The sequence below is a fragment of the Erpetoichthys calabaricus genome, chromosome 7 (assembly GCF_900747795.2).
Source record: "Erpetoichthys calabaricus chromosome 7, fErpCal1.3, whole genome shotgun sequence".
NCBI classification, from domain to species: Eukaryota; Metazoa; Chordata; class Cladistia; order Polypteriformes; family Polypteridae; genus Erpetoichthys; species Erpetoichthys calabaricus.
The window spans coordinates 137406458-137425814 of record NC_041400.2 but is presented as its reverse complement, the minus strand read 5'-3'; positions in this window follow the sequence as shown (position 1 = coordinate 137425814).

Sequence of the window (19357 nt, the reverse complement as noted above, 5' to 3'; positions counted from 1 at the left end):
ATTTTCATTCTAATACAGTGACCCCTGAAGGATATTTTTTTATTGCTCCTTCCTTACGTAAAGGAAGCATAGATGTTGCAGAATACATCAGTTATTAACATTTCCTCTTCTCATTTAAGTTGCTTATGATGACTGCAGCACACTGGGATCGGGGCTTGAAGAATTGTTTCTTTCCCCCCAGTGCTTAAACTTTCATTGAAGAAGGATTGTCAATATCTATAGTTTTGTGTAATTTATGCTCGACAGGACAAACTTCTAATCTGATAATTGTAAGCCCCTGAGCCCTAGTAAACCATTCAGTGATCAGTACATGTGCTAGTCAAAGCCGCTTGTAAATGGGCTTGCACAGTTCTGAACTTTATTTGTACATTGTAGATGGAGGTATTTCTTTTAACTTGGGCGATTACAAATTTGATATCAGATTAACTGTTCAATTGCATATCCTTTTAAATAGGGCCATGTGCATAATGGTTTGCATAATGGTCAATGTTTGTCATATTAGCACTAGTGGAGTCTAAAAGGCATTTCCAAGAAGATCTTATTTTTGCTTTCTTTGTTTTCGACATTCCAAAGCCTTGATGTTTGGTAAAGTTAATCTTTTACTGGTATCCTAACATACTGAGTCTTTAGCTAAGCCTCTGCCTTATCCCTTTCGGGTGCATCATGCACATCATCTTTAGTTTCCAGTCTTTCCTTTTTAGCATGCCATGCCCATGTTTAAACTTTACAAATAGCCTCTTTCAATATGTATGGATATTATATTATACAATAATTTAACAGGTTTTTGATCTATATCAAAACTATATCTGTATTTAACAAGTTTTTGAGGGCAGATAAGGAGATGTTTGTTAGAGGAATCTGTGAGCAAGTGACACACCATCTATGACCTTGTAACCCACATCCTGCTTACAGAGGAATCGAAGCATCACGCACATCCAAATCTGTTCCTCTGAGAGTTGCAGTCAGGGTGGGTGATAAAACGGTCTTTACGGATGGCACTGCAGTTGTGATCATCTGGGCTGGCAACTTTGAACAGCTGTTTAAAGCTGATCCTCCAGCTAGAACACTGGACATCTCTGGGTCCACGGTTCTTGAGGCTGATCCTCCAAATCTCACTGAGATTGCACAGGTGGTGAACCAGCTGAGATTAGGGAAGGCTGCAGGGATCTGCGGTATCCGGAGTGATCTTCTCCAGGCTGGTGGTAAGTGTGTCCTCCTTGCATTGCAAGCAATCTTTGCTTCCATTTGGGAAATGGGCGGCATCCCAACTGACTGGAAAACGGGACCTGTCATCCCTATCAGGAAAGGGAAGGGTGATTGCCTAGATTGTGGCAACTACAGGGGAATAACACTTCTCTTGGTGCCGAGTAAGGTCCTTGATAGGGTCATCCTCAATAGGATCTGTGATCCCTTGCTCACCTACCAGTGACTGGAGCAGTCTGGTTTTACACCTAAGAAGTCTACATCCTGGCACTGATGGTTCTCATGGAGCACAAACATGAATATCGGTACAGTTTTTTTGTAGCCTTTGTCGACTTTCATAAATCGTTTAACTCAGTTGATCGAACTTCCCTGTGGGACATCCTGAGACTTCACAGGATTCCCCCAAAAGCTGCTGGATATCATGGCTGGCCTGTACACGGGTACTGTGAGTGCTGTGAAGAGTGGAGGCAGAACCTCTGCATTTCTCCCAGTTGATTCTGTAGTTCATCAGGGGTGTGTTCTTGCTCATGTTCTGTTCAGTGCTTGAACAATGCTTATGGACAGGGTCATGGGGACCAGCAGCAGTGGTGCATCTGTTGGTGAAGAAAGATTCACTGACCTTGACTTTGCTGACAATGCAATTCCCCAAGGGTGATCTGGCTCACTGGATTCTCATTGTTGAGGACCTGAGGAGCTGGACCAGGCCAAAAGGACAACCATGTAAACCCTGGCTGTGGCAGATAGATGGACATTTCTGGGGGGTGGGACTGGACCGTGTGTCTGCCTGATGGTGTTGCCAACCAGGATCCTGAGCCGTTTCCTCATTTAGGGTGGTGGCAACACGCTGTATCAGTGCATGCTCCCCATCCTGACCTGACCTGACCTGACCTTGATCTGTATCAAACTGTTATTTACCATCCTTTCAAATATCATTTAATTTCAGACTTGGGCATAGTGGGAATGCTTTTAGTAACACAAAAGTAGTTACATTAGGGTAAACTACAAAGTGCTGAATGATTTGATGTGATTTACTGGCGCAATGTCCAAGATTCTTTCCTACCTTGTACCCGATACAACCAGGGTACACTTTGACCCAATCACAATTTTTAATTGATTTACATTGGTTTGGGAATGTTACATTTATTATAAACTGAACTTAGAAGGTTAAAAATGTAATGGATGGATTGTTGATTGATTTGTTTCCATGAGAAGCATATTTAGTGTTTTTGAAATATTAAGTCTATAAAACATTTTTATTGTTTATAGCTCAGTATTAACTTTATAACTAGTTTATGACTTTATTGTAAAATGTTGACTATCCATGGTGAGCTGGGCCATGAAGTGCTGATCTTGATCTTCTGCCCTTGTGTGTCGATGCGTGTCTAGTCTGAGGGGCTTCTCTGGTGGTTGACTGGGAAGGCAGTTGTGTTATTGTACTTTCTGCATTATGCTCCCATTCCAGGCTGTGTAGTTTCATGTATGTTCTGTAGTTGTTGTCAGTTAAACCCAATATTTACAGGTACTTCACCTAATGATCCTGCATTTTTTGTGCCTAACAGACATTAAGAGATTGTGCATTGCTTATTTTCAACTTTAAGAATATCTTAATAAATAAAAAAAGTACAGTTCTCAGGTTGTATTAAAATAAGCAATTGTAAAGTAGATGCAGCAAGGCACAAAAATTTCTAAAGATCCTTAAGAAATTATTTAAATAAAATGCTCATCTGAAATGTCACATGGTATTGTAAAATTTATTAAACAGGATATGCAGGAATTTTGTGACGTATGCACAATCAAAGTCACATTGGAGCCTTCACCTATAACCGTTCATTTCTTTCTTGGACCCACTTTTTGCACATTGCAAGGGCACAAGTGCAAGAGTAGACTAACACAGACCTGAGGCAGCTATTTTATGGAAGCTATTATGGAAGGATGCAAAGGTGAATATAATGTTTTGAATATAATATTCTGTACTTCTGAGGCTGCAGCATAAACCTTTATGCCACCATGTCTCCTTTGTACAAGTTTACCTACAAAACCTCGAAATGAAGGTAGTAAAGAGTTCATTATTTCAAATACATTTTGCAATGCATTTGATGAGTGTGCTACAGAAATTTAATGTACCCAATTGACATGACTGACAATCCCAAGATACATTCTGTAGAAGGCTAGCCAGGACCTCAGCTGTTTTGTGATAGAAAGCATATTGGCCTAGCATTAGAAACTGGATAATTTTACATTACATGGTATTTGGTACTTGACCAAGCGCAAATTAGCAATTACTGTTTGATTCACATAAATTGTGTTTGCCTTTAGGAGTTTGGATTAATCAACATTTCCTTAATAATACTTTATTCAGTGTTTTACATTAATGGTGGCTGAGTGTATTTTTTCTGTTATCATTAATTTTGTTCATTTAGGTGGAACCATATACCTTCCTAATGTTTATTGAAGTTTCAATTAAGAGTCATCCCGATATATTCACTGAAGAGCAAGAAGCCTTTTATTTGAGTGAACCTTAGAAATAAAATCAATATTTAAATAGAATGAATATTGACTTTGAGGTGAGCAGCTGCTACAATCATTAAAAAGGTAATCTGAGGCAAAAATGTTACACCACAATTACTTTATTTTAATCTGTCAGTGTTTATGCTAACCTATATAGTAAAGATTTGACTTGTGGTCAAAAATAATATTTTATCAAGAATTATTTTCAACTACCATCTAAAAAATCTTTTTTTATGCCATCTGGCATAATTAGCTATTCCATTTGTCCCATCTACTTTATCCATTATAGGGTCACAGAGTGCCAGAGCTTAATCCCAACAGCACTGGGCAGAAGCCAGTAACCAGTCCATCACTGGTCGCAGCCACAATCAATCACATCAGGCCAACTTACACTCATCACTTAAAGTAACATTAATGGCTTTATGCTGTGGAAAGAAACAATAGTACTGGACAAAGCCAACAGACACCAAAAGAAAGAGACATTCTCGCAAAGACATTGCCCGGGTTGTAGATTGTATGTGAGTCCCTAGAACTCTGAGGCATCAGCGTTAGCCACTAAGCCAGTGTTCCACTCCTGGCCCGGTGTATTTAGATGAAAAACAAAACGCAAATATAACAGATACTCGTATTTTCTGAACTTACATTTTCAAGTCTACAGTCATGGAAGGCCAGAGTCTTTCTCAGCTGTAGTGGGCACAATGCTGTAATCATTAGGATAGAAGTGCATCACGCTAGGTAAATTAATATAACATGCACATGTTTAGAATATGGAAGGATACCCAGGTACTTGAAACAAAAAATCCATGTAAACGGAGAGTCAAAACATAAACGGCACACAAAGTGACTGAGGCCAGGATTCAATGTCAGATTGCTGGAGCTGTTAGGAAGGATTTCAAACTGCCAAGCCATAATTCCATGCTAATTTTCATAATGATTGATATACTGTATCTTAACTAAAGAACAAGATGTTGTTTTTAATGTATACATTGTTGTGAAGTAAGTTGGCACTTAAACATTGACACACTAAACATTTAATATTAACAGAGCAAGTGGAACTAATGTATTGTAACCAACATTAGGTTTTCACTTGGGGCACTAAGATGTTCCATGTGGCAGTGTCATGTTGGGGCCAAAACAATGGTTTGTAAAACCCAAGGATTACACTTCAATGTTTACCTCTGACTCACTGTGTGACCAGAAGAAAGTCACATAACTGTAAATAATGAATGTAAAAATCGTACAACACTTAATGACTTCTTTTATTAGATACACCTAACGAATACCAAGTTGGATTTAACAAGGGTTGCTGACTTGATAGTACCATAACAGTTTCTAAAGATTTTGTTTGTCCACATCTTTAGAGAAACTTCCTTTCCACACCATTTGGAAACTATTAGACTGACGTATGTTGACTGGGTAAGCCATTGGGGCAAGTCACTGTCATGTTTGTGGAACCACCTTGAGATGAATGCCTGCTTTGTGATGCAACATGTTATCCTGCAGTAAGCATCCATTTGAAAAGGGCAGACTGTGTTCATAAAAGGAGGCAACCATTCAAGAACACATTTTAGGTGTCCTGTGACTTTCAGATGAGGCTTGGTTGTTTTTAATAGGCCTAATATGTGCCAAAAAGCATTCCCCACACCATTAGATTACCACCATCACCAGCCAGTATCATTGATGTTGGATAAGATGGATCAATGGATTAATGTAGTGTATGCCAGAATTTATGGAAATTCCTGTCCTACCGCCTACATGTTGCTGCAGAATGTGAGAGTTGTCAGGCTAGTTAACATTTTTCCAGTCTTCAGTTTTGGTGATCACATGTTCAGTGTAACCTCATTTTCTTCTTATTCACTGACAGGAATTGAACCTGATGAGTCCATTTCAGTTTTTTGTGTTGAGAAATGCCCTTCTGCAGACTATTGGTGATTGCTCAACCTCACCATTGTTGATCACACTATTGTACACTAGCTCTTGTTTGAACATTTGTAACCTTTCAGTTTTCTTGAACAAGACTCTGCATTCTTCACTGACCTCTTCAGTAACAAGGTGTTTTTGCCCACAAAAATGTATCACAGGATCACCAAGAAAAAAAGGAAATCTTGGTTGCTGGGTGTTGAGTAACTTGATTCCACTTGATGTGTGAATTTTGAAGTGAAACTGATGTTTAGGGAGACAAGTCATCATCTTTGTAATTTTCATATTTGAGCTATTGAGCAGGTTGGTTGATTTTTGGTATCTTTTTATTTTTCTTGTGTACAGTTTCTTGAGTGTTTGGGCCATTCACCAGTTCTCACCCAAACCCAATATGGCATGTTTTCTGCTGAATGAATAGGCATATCAATGCAGTGGGTTACCTCCCACTTCTAATGTCCTTGCAGCAGCACATTTGCTCTGTAGAGACTTTGGGTCAGTGGATAGAGAGAGAAAAGACACTCCAAGGAAATATTTAATTTAGCTGGACAGCCAGATTAAAAATGGTATGCTGTTCATGCCTCCTCATTTTCAGTTGTTGGCTTGGTTTGCTATTTTAAAATGTCAAAAGTGAAGAAGCTCTTTGCTGGAGGCAGCACTGGACTAAAAGGTTTCATAGTCTCCCTTTCTTTTTTTCTGTTTAGCAATGAGGCAGCTCTTTTAGGTGTATGTGAATCTATGTGTGTTTGTTCATTTATTGTTTCTGTGGGGAACACTATTTGAGTTTGTTATGGTTATTCAGTAATTAGCACAGCAGACCACTCTGTTCAGTACCCTCTTAATCAGAATTCACCAACTAACTCTTTAGCTTTGTAATTTCTCCAATAAAACTAGTACATAATTAGGTGGTAACTTGTAAGAAGGGTGCAACCATCACCTCAAAAACAGCCAAATACAAACCAAATGTTGAATTAACCCTAAGAATGTATGTATCGAAATGTCCTATGTACATACTTTTAAATGTCCTATATACATACTTTAACATCATTAAAATTAATTTAACATTGCCAATGTTGCTGTGTACATTTGGTTCTTGAACAGAAGTTAAATGCATAGACTAAGGCAAATGTTCTCCTATTTATAGCTTATATCCTCCTATTCTATACAGGAAAATTTAACTGTATGGTTCTTTGCTGATGGGACATACATCACCCTTGATTAAGAAGTGTGGTTCTTGGCAAAGAATCCAGAAGGAAATTTTCCAACAAGAATTATTCAAATAATATCTACCTCAATAAACTCCTTTCATGGAAGAAATTTACAAGCACTGGTTTTAAACTTTTAAGATTAAATACTTGGCTGACCCTTACAATCACTCAGTCTCGGCTCTAGCCTTTAGCTTGCAATGTTTCATTCAACTATCAGAAAACTAAATAAGCACAGGGTGAAAGTGAAATCAAGTGACTCATCCCAGAGAGGACACAATGATTCAAATGCAGTCAAGCATGCAGAATGTGGGGGAGTTGACAGCAAATGACAGCACACGTACAGTATATTTTGTTAACAATGGTGTCGCAGCTAATGTTGGGTTTTAAACATGAAGGCAATAGTTGCTAAATGAAAAGGGAACCTTAGAGGCTTTTTAAATAGTGAGGTTAGGCTTGATGAATCTTTAATTGTACAGGGATCTCTCTCATAACTGGCTTAAAGCAAAGACTGCTGCTGTGCCTTGTGCCTGAGAAAAATGGTCCTGATAGCTACAGTATATGAGCTTGTTTTTGCTGAACATTTTCCTCATGCTATGCGATTAGGTCCACACGACAAACTTCACCACCAGGCTTAAAATTTTAGAGAGTAAGGAATGTTTTTACTACTATCAGGGAGTTAAGAAACCTCATACTTGTCCAGAGTAGTTAGCACTGCTCTGTCACCTGCATATAGTCCTGCATTTGAATCCTGACCATCGGAGTACCTGTGTGGAGTTTGTTTACTGTATGTACTGTATTTGTATGTATACAAATATATAAATGCACTTCTTTACATATAAACATAAATGTATATACAGAATGTATGTGTGTAGACACACATATATACTGTGTATATATATATATATATATACTATATATATATATATATATATACAGTGGAACCTCGGTTTGCGAGCATAATTCGTTCCGGAAACGTGCTCGTAGTCCAAAGCACTCGTATATCAAAGTGAATTTCCCCATAAGAAATAATGGAAACTCAGATTATTTGTTCCACAACCCAAAACTATTCATATAAAAATGATTAATACAAAATATAAAGGAAAAATACATAAAACAAATTAATCTGCACTTTACCTTTGAAAACAATCATGGCTGGTGTGAGTGAGTTTCTAAACTCTTGTGGGATTGCACCCAACGGGACGACACGTGGAAGAGCGTCCCAAAGCAAGCACAGTCTCCCAGCGCTGTAGCAGTTCACCATAAAAGTGAATCTGAAAAGATCGCGGACATGCTATAAGTGCCTGCCGTCGATGGGTGATACAAGGAACAAGGAACGAGGAACATTATAAATGCGCAGGCCCCTGCCTGACTGCTATGTCTGTGTATAACTAACTTGTCTGTGTATAGGAGAGCGGCAGATCCCGCTAGAATAAATAACCGCGCTGTTGCTGTTTCAAGCTGAATAAAGCTGGTGTTGCTAAAGTACGGAGACTCAGCTTCTTGTTTTAGGGTGCAAGACTGGGACTCGCACGTCACAGCACACACACGAGAGCACGCGTGCAAACACACACACACACATACACAAACGCGAGCGAGCACACACACACACACGCGCGCACGCACACACAGTCACAATGCTAATGCTGCAGTAAACCATATACGCTCGTACGGATGTTGACTATATGAGTGAGGCGTCTGAGACGATTGCCCACAATCCCGCAGTGAGAGAGAGAAGAACCATCAGCTCAGTTGTGATCACATGACGCTCAGCAGACAAAGCGTATACATACTACTTGTACTGCAAGACCTCACTCGTTTATCAAGTCAAAATTTATTAAAAATTTTTGCTCGTCTTGCAAAACACTTGTAAACCATGTTACTCACAAACCAAGGTTCCACTGTATATATATATATATATATATATATATATATATATATATATATATATATATATAATGTATATTTACAGTATATATATTTATTGTCACAGGTGGCTAGGGGGGCAACCCAGCCGGGACACCCAGGAGGACCAGAAGAGGGCTTATGCCTTCCCCAGACCACGTGGGAGCAACCGCCCTGGCTGTGGGTACAGCTTGGAAGCTGGACTTGAGTCGGTTGGAAGAAGGACGAGGTCTGGGGGGAGGCAAGGAGGCGGCCTGAAGAAGAGAAGGCATTGTGTGTTGTTGGCCAGGACTTTGGGGACTTGGGGACTGAGGAGCATTGTTGTAAATATGCACTTTGTACCGGGTCATGTTCCACAATATATACATATACACACTCTATATTAATATCTATATGCTGTATATCTGTATTTATATGCTGTATATCTATCTGTCTATCTATAGACATTGTAGGTGGCACATGGGTTGGATGGGCATTCCGAACAGGAAGGGGGATAGCTCCTTGCTTGGATAGGAGGCTTCAAGAGATCAGTCAGGTATCCCGGCCAAAGAAAGGGAAGAAGCCATACACAAATACACAAACGAGACTTCCCAAGGTGATGGATGGACAGCCTGAACAGAGAAGATTTCTTACCTGGACAGGAGGCCCTGGGCAAATGGACAGGCATCCTGACTGGACATGGTTCCGGTACCATCCTGGGGTGGGAGAAAAGAGGAGAAGGACTGGGAAGGATTGTCTTTGAGTGGTGTTTATTCCCCCAGACGCTAGATGGCAGTAGCCCTCCATAATGGAACCTTTTCAGGAAACCAGCAGGGAATGCTGGGAGTTGTACAGTAGTCTGGCAGCACATCCCTGTTGGGATCCGTGTATGCCACAAAGGGCCATTGCAGGGAGATGCACTCCCAAATATATTGGACTTCCATATAACTCTGAAGAACTTCCAATGGGCAGCAGCCCTGGCACCGGAAGTACTCCTGGGTCCTCAATAAAAGGGACCACACTCCCTTGTCCATAGGAGTCAGAGCTTGGGGGAAGGAAGGCAACACTTCACTGGAGGAGTACAAGTGCGGCAGAGAGAGGATAGGTGAATAGGAGGAGAGATTACTTGTGCTTTTGTTACTTTTTGGAGGAATTGTGTTTAATAAACACCCTTGGTTTGAATCTGGGACTGTATTGAGTCTTCGTATTTGGGGCTTACTGGTGCCCTGGTACTATCACTATATATACTGTTTATAGATAGATAGACAGACAGTATATAATGCAAATTTGGCTCATTTACTCACTCACTCATCAACAAATGTACTACTTTAGCAAAAAAGTTGAAACTGGGCAGAATGGTATGCCTGTGGTAGGAGGTATCCACTAATAAAGGACATTTTGATATTAATATTTAGGGTACAAAAAAATAATCACGGTACAAAAACTCTCAAAAATGTCTTGACGGATTTAATTGCAACTTGGTGACGTTGTAGAAGGTAGAAAATTAGTCAACATGCGTGCTTTAATTTGTTGACGTTTTTTGATGATGACAGGCCCGGCCTTAGGCATAGGCGAAGTAGGCGACTGCCTAGGGCCCCGGCGTCTGGGGGGCCCCAGATCGACTCCTTGGTCTAATTTTCACACATTTCGCAGAGCTTCCCGGGGGGCTCCGCCCCCCTCAGGGACCCCCCTGGACCCCCCTTTCTCCTAGGGCCCCATAATACCTAAGACCGGGCCTGATGATGATCCTCTACTGATTTAGATATTCTAATGCTCAGCCTCTGCCATTTCACCACAGTGCCGTCAGTGTGTCGTATGTGACAATAAATCTGAGATAAACTGGTTTTATCACACCAACACCAACAAGAACTGTATGTAGCATGTTCAACAGTAAGCAACACAAGTGAACAAATAATGTTATCCCCTGGTTAAAAAAAAAAAAAATACTACTATTGCATAGAGAAAAGTACTTCATTACATAGTAGTTCTAATGCATCTGTTTAACCAATGGCAGTATAATAGAGGACAACTGACACCTAATACTGTATATAGATATAGATACATGCGATATATGTATTTCTTTTTTTTTGTTGGGTAGTGCTTTTATATTTTTTATTTTTCTATTGGAACTTTCATTAAACTGAAATTAATTCACAAGTTCTTCATGTGTTTGTATGTGTTTTTCTCCACATTGTCCTGTTTACACCCCAAACAAGTGCCAAAAAATAAAATTCTTTATTTGCCCCATATGAGTTAGTGTGCATGAGTGAGATGTGATGGACTTGTATTCTGGTTGGCTTTATCTCAACTGGATTAAGTGAGATTGAAAATTATCTTAATTTTTACATGGTTTAATTATTAGCAGTTATTATACAAATCTTGTCAGGTAAGGTGTCTAATTAAAAACAATGGAAAGTGACATTTTATACCAGACGCAATACACCAGTGAAAGATTCATGCCTTTGTTATTTTTAAAAGGTCACAATAAATACACTAAAACCAATACTACAACAATTACTACTATTACTACTACTACTAATAGTAATATAAAGAACCATGCATGTTAAGTGCTTTGTTATGGTGTAGATATATGATAACACCCAAGCATTTGGGATCTGGAACGATCCTTTAACAATATTTCTCCAGTCAGACACATATATCCTAATTTAATTTTGAAATAAATATTTGTAAGTGATCACAAGGTACATTTTATATGTAAGCTTTTTGCTCAATAATGCATGAAATTAATTGTAGTCTCTTCAGTGGTTATGAATTCTATCTGTGTTATTTAATTAAAAATAAAATTTTGAAGAGGGAATATCATCAATGTTTATTTTAATGATGAAGGTAAAGATGCAATTTTCAAATTAATTTTTTAAGTTAGAAAGCACTGATCCTAAATATTTGTCTATATTCCATTCATAGTATGTATTCACACTTTAAGTAATCTATAATAATAAAAGGCAAAGCCCTCACTCATCACTAATTCTCCAACTTCCCGTGTAGGTAGAAGGCTGAAATTTGGCAGGCTCATTTCTTACAGCTTACTTACAAAAGTTAAGCAGGTTTCATTTCGAAATTCTATGCGTAATGGTCATAACGGTCGACAACGTCCGCCATGTTAAACTTTCTTATTCATGGCCCCATCTTCACGAAATTTGGTAGGCGGCTTCCCTGCGCTAACCGAAACCGATGTACATACGTATTTCGGTGGTATGACGCCACTGTCGGCCGAAATTCTACGCGTAACGGTCATAACGGTCGACAACATCCGCCATGTTAAACTTTCTTATTTATGGCCCCATCTTCACGAAATTTGGTAGGCGGCTTCCCTGCACTAACTGAAACCGATGTACGTACTTATTTCGGTGGTATGACGCCACTGTCGGCCACCATATTGAACTTTCCAACGGTCTTTGTTACTTATGGGCCCATCTTCAAGAAATTTGGTACACGGGTTCCCAACGCTAACTGAATCCTACTTACGTACATATATACATCCATAGCCTGTAGCTCGGTCGCCATGTGAGGCGGCATTGGGTCCCCCATCCCCATGCCTCCCATGTAGTTGGCTGCCTGCCTATATAAGGCCGTCCGTCGCTCTGATCTCTTCATTCCCTTCCTTGCTTCGCCACGGTATTCACGTCTCCCTGCTGATAACTGCAGCCTTTTTATTTAATCCACGGCTTCTTCACTGTTTTATTGTTCGTTTACTACGACTACAGTTATTGTGTAGGTATTTTAGACTTAGTTTACATTGTTCAGGTACCCATTTCCTTTATCATTCCAACCGTACCCCCATTAACATGTCTATCAAGGTGATCACCATTGATCAAAGAACTGTCGCTTACCGAGTGGTTTCTATGCCCGGAGATGGCGCCTGCCTTTTCCATTCTCCGTGTTACATATTGCACGACCATATCAGGCTCACTCTTGATATCCGGAAGAACATTGTGTCTTATGTATTGAATGACTGGGACAGGTTCAAGGTGTGGACTGATGACGGTACAGGAGATAATTATACTACACAAGAGCACTATAAGAGTGAAATGCTTAAGCCCTTCACCTATGGTTCTGCATGTGAGTTGATGGCTGCCGCAGAATTGTTCGGTTATCACTTTCAAGTGCATGGAAATGGCCAAATATTTTACACCTTTGGACAACCGCCAATGCCTCTTACAAAGCCTTCTTCAAAATGTTTACCCCAATCTACGAAATCTCCACGAAAACGATGTGTCATGGTTGAGGGAGAGAGCTATCCTGACACCAAGAAATGACATGACTACGACTATAAACCACATTTTACTTCAAGAACTACCTTCACAACCGAAAACATATCAGTCTGTGTATTCAGTTGTAGAAGTGGAAGATGCGGTGCACTATCCGGTAGAGTTTCTCCACACTCTGAATCCTCCAGGCACTCCTGAACATAATCTAATTTTGAAGGTTGGGGCACCAATAATGTTACTGAGAAACTTACCGCCACCGAAACGTTGTAACGGCACAAGACTTCAGGTCACGTGTCTGCAAAAGAACCTAATTGAGGCAACTATTTTTACTGGCAGTGGCTCAGGGGAGAGAGTTTTTATTCCTCGCATCCCCGTTATACCCTCTGATCTTCCATTTCAATTCTCCAATTTCCAGTAAGGCTCTGCTTCACAATGACAATTAATAAGTCTCAGGGATAGACCCTACAAAAGGTTGGCATTGATTTGAGACAAGATTGCTTTTCACATGGCCAACTATGCCTTGCATGCCCAAGAGTAAGCTCAGCGCACAGCTTGGTCATATTACAACCAGAGGGCCGAACTGACAACGTGGTATACAAACAGATCCTTAACAAATAATTATTGGTATATTTTCTCTCAGTTTAAAAAAGGTTTAATTTTCTTCTTAATAAAAATTTTAAGGCAGTACTTCACCGCTGTGAAGCGTGGGTATTTTGCTAGTTATTAACATATCTGTGAATGATATAATTTTAGATGACACAGATTTAATATACAGTAATTTTGTCAGTGACCTTTTTCAGTTTCACTTTAGGCCTGGTGCTGCTTCAGTAAATTAGAGCACAAAAGCTTTGTTGTATACATAAGGATGCAGTTTGTATAAAAGACTCATCAGATGATACTGTTAACTATAATTGATGCCATTTACCTTCTTAAATGAATACTCCATCCAAAAGATTTTTGTAATATGTTGCTTACCCCGTGTACTTGGTAGTGGTGGCCTAGAGAAAAAAATTGAATCTCGCGTTTTCATGCAGAATGGAGGGAAAGAAGTTTATGACTTAATAGAAGGCGATAGTGATCAGTGTTGTATAACATCAAATGATGTAAAAAAATAGGTCCATGGAAAAAAAATTTCACATTACTTGTGTTACATAATCCACATACCCATTATCCAGTCGTTATGTTCAAAACATGCAAAATGCATACAGTTTTGCTAAAACATTGTTATACAGTTACTTCCTGAATTATCAGTGTACACATTAACAGGAAACCTAAAGCCTCATGGGATTGACTTTTTTAATTGAAGGCAGTTCTCTTGACCAATAAATGAAAGAGTGAGGCGGATCTTAAACAGGAAACCCTAAAACCTCATGGGAGATAGGCTTTTTGAATTGATGTCCACTCCCTTATGTTCACTCCCTTTCCTTTTTCCAGTTTTTGTTTTATTCTTGTAGTTTCACCCTGCTCCCTTACCCTGTGTTGTGTCTGTCTGCAAAAGTGAGGACAGTTTTTCGATTAGGTCTCTTAAGTGCAATGTTACATAAGAACCTTAGTCATTTGAGATGACTGTATAGGACTATATTGCAAGCGGAAATAAGCTTGAATCTAAACTATTACAATAAATTGGTTGAGGGCTTCCTGTTCCTGTTAATAAACTCATTTAATGAAAGCCTACAATCATTATAGTCCACAAGTTTGGAGTTTAAGACTCCAATGTTAAATGCTTTGTTTTTTCAACAACTACAGCAAGGAGAGCACTCACTTGGCATCTCAAAATAATATAGAGTCAATGTTTAAACTGTTTATAGATTTCCCCTGCTTTGTGAAGATAATCCTTTCCTGAAAACCCCTTCATAAGTAAACCTTCATAATGAAAACACATAATTACTACCAATTTAAATAAAAATTCAATAGTGTTTCCTGGCCCCAAGAAGTAGTCCTTATTTTTTCTCAAATACCATCCAAATACTTCAAATCTAGAGAGAATTATTTTAATTATAAAATTAGCCATCAAAACAATCCCATGTAAATCATTTTCCGTTTCTTTAATATTATTTAATAAAGGTGTTTACCTACACTTTATCACTATAGATTCAAAGAAATAGCCTTTCTATCCTTATATGAAATTTGGAGCCCAGATGTTCAAGGAATTGCACAAAGACATGTGAGCAATATACACAGCAATTTGACTGAACCAAAGCTCATGAACGCAGCATTAGCTGTGAGAATGACTGAGACTAGAATTACGAGTCACCAACATCCAGCCCTGTCTTTAAATCCAGCTATGTGTCAAATATAAAATGCCTCTGGCATCAAGCTTCCAGCCCTACTCCAAATATTCTCACTCACTCTATTGAGTAACATACTTGGATCGATTGTGATCATGATTTGGTGTTAGCAAAACTCATCCCAGTGTTTTTGAAAAATTCAACTTCATTGTGGTTTGTAAAGTAAAAAAAGTTAGTAAAATACTTTCTTCATACACTCAAATTTTTGAAAATGTTTTTCTTCATAATTTGGGGGAACATATGTTCATTTTATACTGAAATACATATGGGATAAATACAAAGAGGCAGAACTCAATGGTCAAAAGAAATCTCTCGGCATAGCTATCACAAAGTTTGAATTTCAGTCTGTCAGGTAATATGGCGTCACCTCTTTAATGCATTCCAATTCAATTCAGCTTACTTCATGCAGCACTCTTCACGAGGTGCAATCTCAGAGTGCTGTAACATGTTCAGAAGTAAATGCAGTTAGAAATTTTCAAATGACGTAATGTATACACAGGTTTGTTTCAACAGACATGAAGAAAAAGACATTCTGAAATGGTCGGTGCTGACCTGCATAATATAATGACAGACTCTTTCATTAGCTGATTCCAAGGCTCCCAGAATTACAGATGTCTGTAAATAGCTTGGAAGGAAAACAGTGGCGCCAAGTGCAAAAGCGCTATATAAATGTAATGGATTATTATTATTATTATTAACAGCAAGACATTGAGAAGAGACACAGAATGGAGAAGGATTGGTAATGATTCACTGTTATTATGTTACTTATACCTTTATACAAATAACAAACAGAGATACAAATAAGAAACAGAGATTCAATGTGTACAGCAAGTCAGCAGCTCTAGTCAGGGTAGAGCTTCAGCCTGGATTTAAAAGCTCAGACTCAAAGGGCATCTCTTATATAAGCAGGCAGACCCTGTAGCTAGAAGCTTGATGTTCTATTGTGATTTTATTAATCCTTGGAATCTTTAGTTGTCCAACATCTTATTATCTTAATGTGAGACCTGGTTTATAAGCAATAATGTATCTATCCATCCATTATCCAACCCGCTATATTCTAACTACAGGGTCATGGGGGTCTGCTGGAGCCAATCCCAGCCAACACAGGGTGCAAGGCAGGAAACAAACCCCAGGCAGGGTGCCAGCCCACTGCAGGCAATAATATATTCAAACATTTAAACGTAAGAAGAATGGTTTTGAAATCAAAACCAGTGTAAAGACTTGAGAACAGGAGTTATGTAGTTGTATTTTCTAGTTCTACAGTTGTAATGAATCTTGAAACAGCATTTTGAATTAATTGAAAACTGCATATAGATTGGTTTGAACAGCTAGTGAATATCACATTGCCAAAGCCAATCCAACTAGAGATAAAAGCATAAATTAGTTTCTTGGCATCCTCTATATTCAGAAGCTGTCTTAATTTTCCAATATTTTTAAGCTGGAAAAAACATGTTTCAAATTTTGTAATGTGTGTCTTAAAAATATACTGGTGTCAAAGGTAACACTTAAAAGTTGTGTGCTGATTCAGTAAAACTCATGTTTAGACCAACCTGAATTAAAAAATTACAGAGTATTGTTGCATTCTGCATCACTCCCTAAATACATACTGTAGCATTTACACATAATTATAACCCATCATTTCCTTTAACTCACTGACACAGTTACTTCGGAGAAGCATCATTTGGCCTAAAAGAAGGTATAGCTGGGTAACATCCGCATAGAAATAAAAATGAATGCTCTGTTTTCTAATGACAGTTCCCAGCGGCAGCATGTAAAATGAAAATGGCAAAGGTCCATGTACATCTCTTTCTTACCTCTTAACTTGCTTCATTTTATACTTTAGCCTTCTGGTTTTTTTATGAGTTTTATCTTATGAGCTAAAAGGTACTGATACTTTGTATGTATGATCAGTTATTATTTTTAGAAAGTGTTGAATGGACTAAAAACATTAATTTTTAAAAATGAAATGTTAATAATCTAAATAGGAACATATCTGAAGCCTGGTTATTAATTCTGCATATTAATCTGTTCGATACATGTGGTATGATGGACCAACTCACTTACACTGACTCTTGTCTTGTCTTCCCATGACATTTGAAGGTAGTTTCAAGTTACCTCTAAAACAAACTTTGTCTCCCTGTGTTTATTTGTATCTTGGTCTTGTTGGCTAAGTGAAGTGGCTTGCAATGGTGAATACTTTAAAAAGTAGAGTTTTCAAGTAATTCTGTGACTAGTTGTGTTAGGGCTTAACCAACAATCCAGTTGATACCTGTACTGCACTTTCAGTCTATGGACAAAAAATTCCATAATGCCAATTACAGTGGTGTCTTAAGCAGAGTTCCAGTACTTCTATTTCTATAGAACCCATCATCTCTTTGTGCCAAACCATCCCTCTCTGTCCTTTTTCTTCTTCTAACATCTAACTTCAGCCGCTATCTTATGTGGTTGTTCTTGCATTTATGGCCTTAAAATAGTAACAATTTTGCTGGTCTTCCTAAAACCAAAGACCTTTCTTCTTTGGCCTAAAATACCTACATTAGGTTTCCTCTTGTCCTTGACAGAGCCAATACCTTTGGAAATTGAACATAATTTTGCTTTTCCATTCAAGGTTTCAAAAAGAATTCTAATAATCTACAGGAACAGAACTGTCTTCATGTCAGAAATGTAATGAAAAATATGGTAGAAGGTTATAATACCTCATAATCTTCATAAAATATGTAATCAGTGCATAATACCATCATGAATTCTCTGCATTGCTTGTATTGAGATTTAACTATTGGCTTTTTACATCATAATGTATTTCGTGAAATAAAGAATGCAGAGCTCATTTTGGCACCGCTTTTCTTCATTCATACTCTGTAATACTCAGTCCCTGTACCTGTTGGCCATCTAGATAAATGTTTCAAAATCTTTTTAATCATAAAATCTTAATTTCTGAAATATCAATATCTACATTTACGGTTAACAGGCATAGGAAGTTGGGTGGTTATGGTAAATAACATGCCCCAAATGAATTTTTAATCAACACAGATGAAAATTTTCAGGCAAATATGTTTCTTCACTTCCCTTTCCCCAAGTTTCCACAAACGTTTTTGCCAGACCTACCTTCATCTGAATAGTAAATATACAGTAAAATGTATGGCATTGCTGAAAAATGCATAATAACAGACACAAAATATGCCAAAGGCCAACCTAAGATGTGACTATAAGCACTGGGTTTCTGCCTTTCCATCTACTTTGACTTCCCACTCTAGCTTCTGCTCCTAGTCAGTGGCATTGTTCTACTTTAGCTCCTAATTTTTAGGTCCTCCATGATTTTCAGGGCGTTATCTCCTGATTTTCTAAAACACAACCTCCCCTCATCATATGATGTCCATAGTCCAGCCTGGATCTTCGATAGCCCAGTCTCTCATCATACTGATGTTACACTACAGATATGCATGGATGACTCATACTAAACTCAAGGGGAACCCACAACAATGGTAAACTCAGGAAATCTTCAAGGGGGAATTGACAGCAAACTTGTAAAACTCCATGAAGGAAAAATCTGTAAACTCTGAATAACTCAAAGGGGGTCAGACACTGATCATGGAACACAATTAGTTTCAGCTTTAATGCTGTTTCTGCACTCAGTCAGTGTTCCCTGATAACACATATGTAGTACACACCTTCACATTCATGCATACAGTCATATGAAAATGTTTGGGAACCCCCTCTCAGCCTGCATAATAATTTACTCTACTTTCAACAAAAAAGATAACAGTGGTATGTCTTTCATTTCCTAGAAACATCTGAGTACTGGGGTGTTTTCCGAACAAAGATTTTTAGTGAAGCAGTATTTAGTTGTATGAAATTAAATCAAATGCGCAAAAATTTGGGTACCCTTGTAATTTTGCTGATTTGAATGCATGCAACTGCTCAATACTGATTGCTTGCAACACCAAATTGGTTGGATTAGCTCATTAAGCCTTGAACTTCATAGACAGGTGTCTCCAATCATAAGAAAAGGTATTTAAGGTGGTCAACTGCAAGTTGTGCTTCCCTTTGACTCTCCTCTGAAGAGTGACAGCATGGGATTCTCAAAGCAACTCTCAAAAGATCTGAAAACAAAGATTGTTCAGTA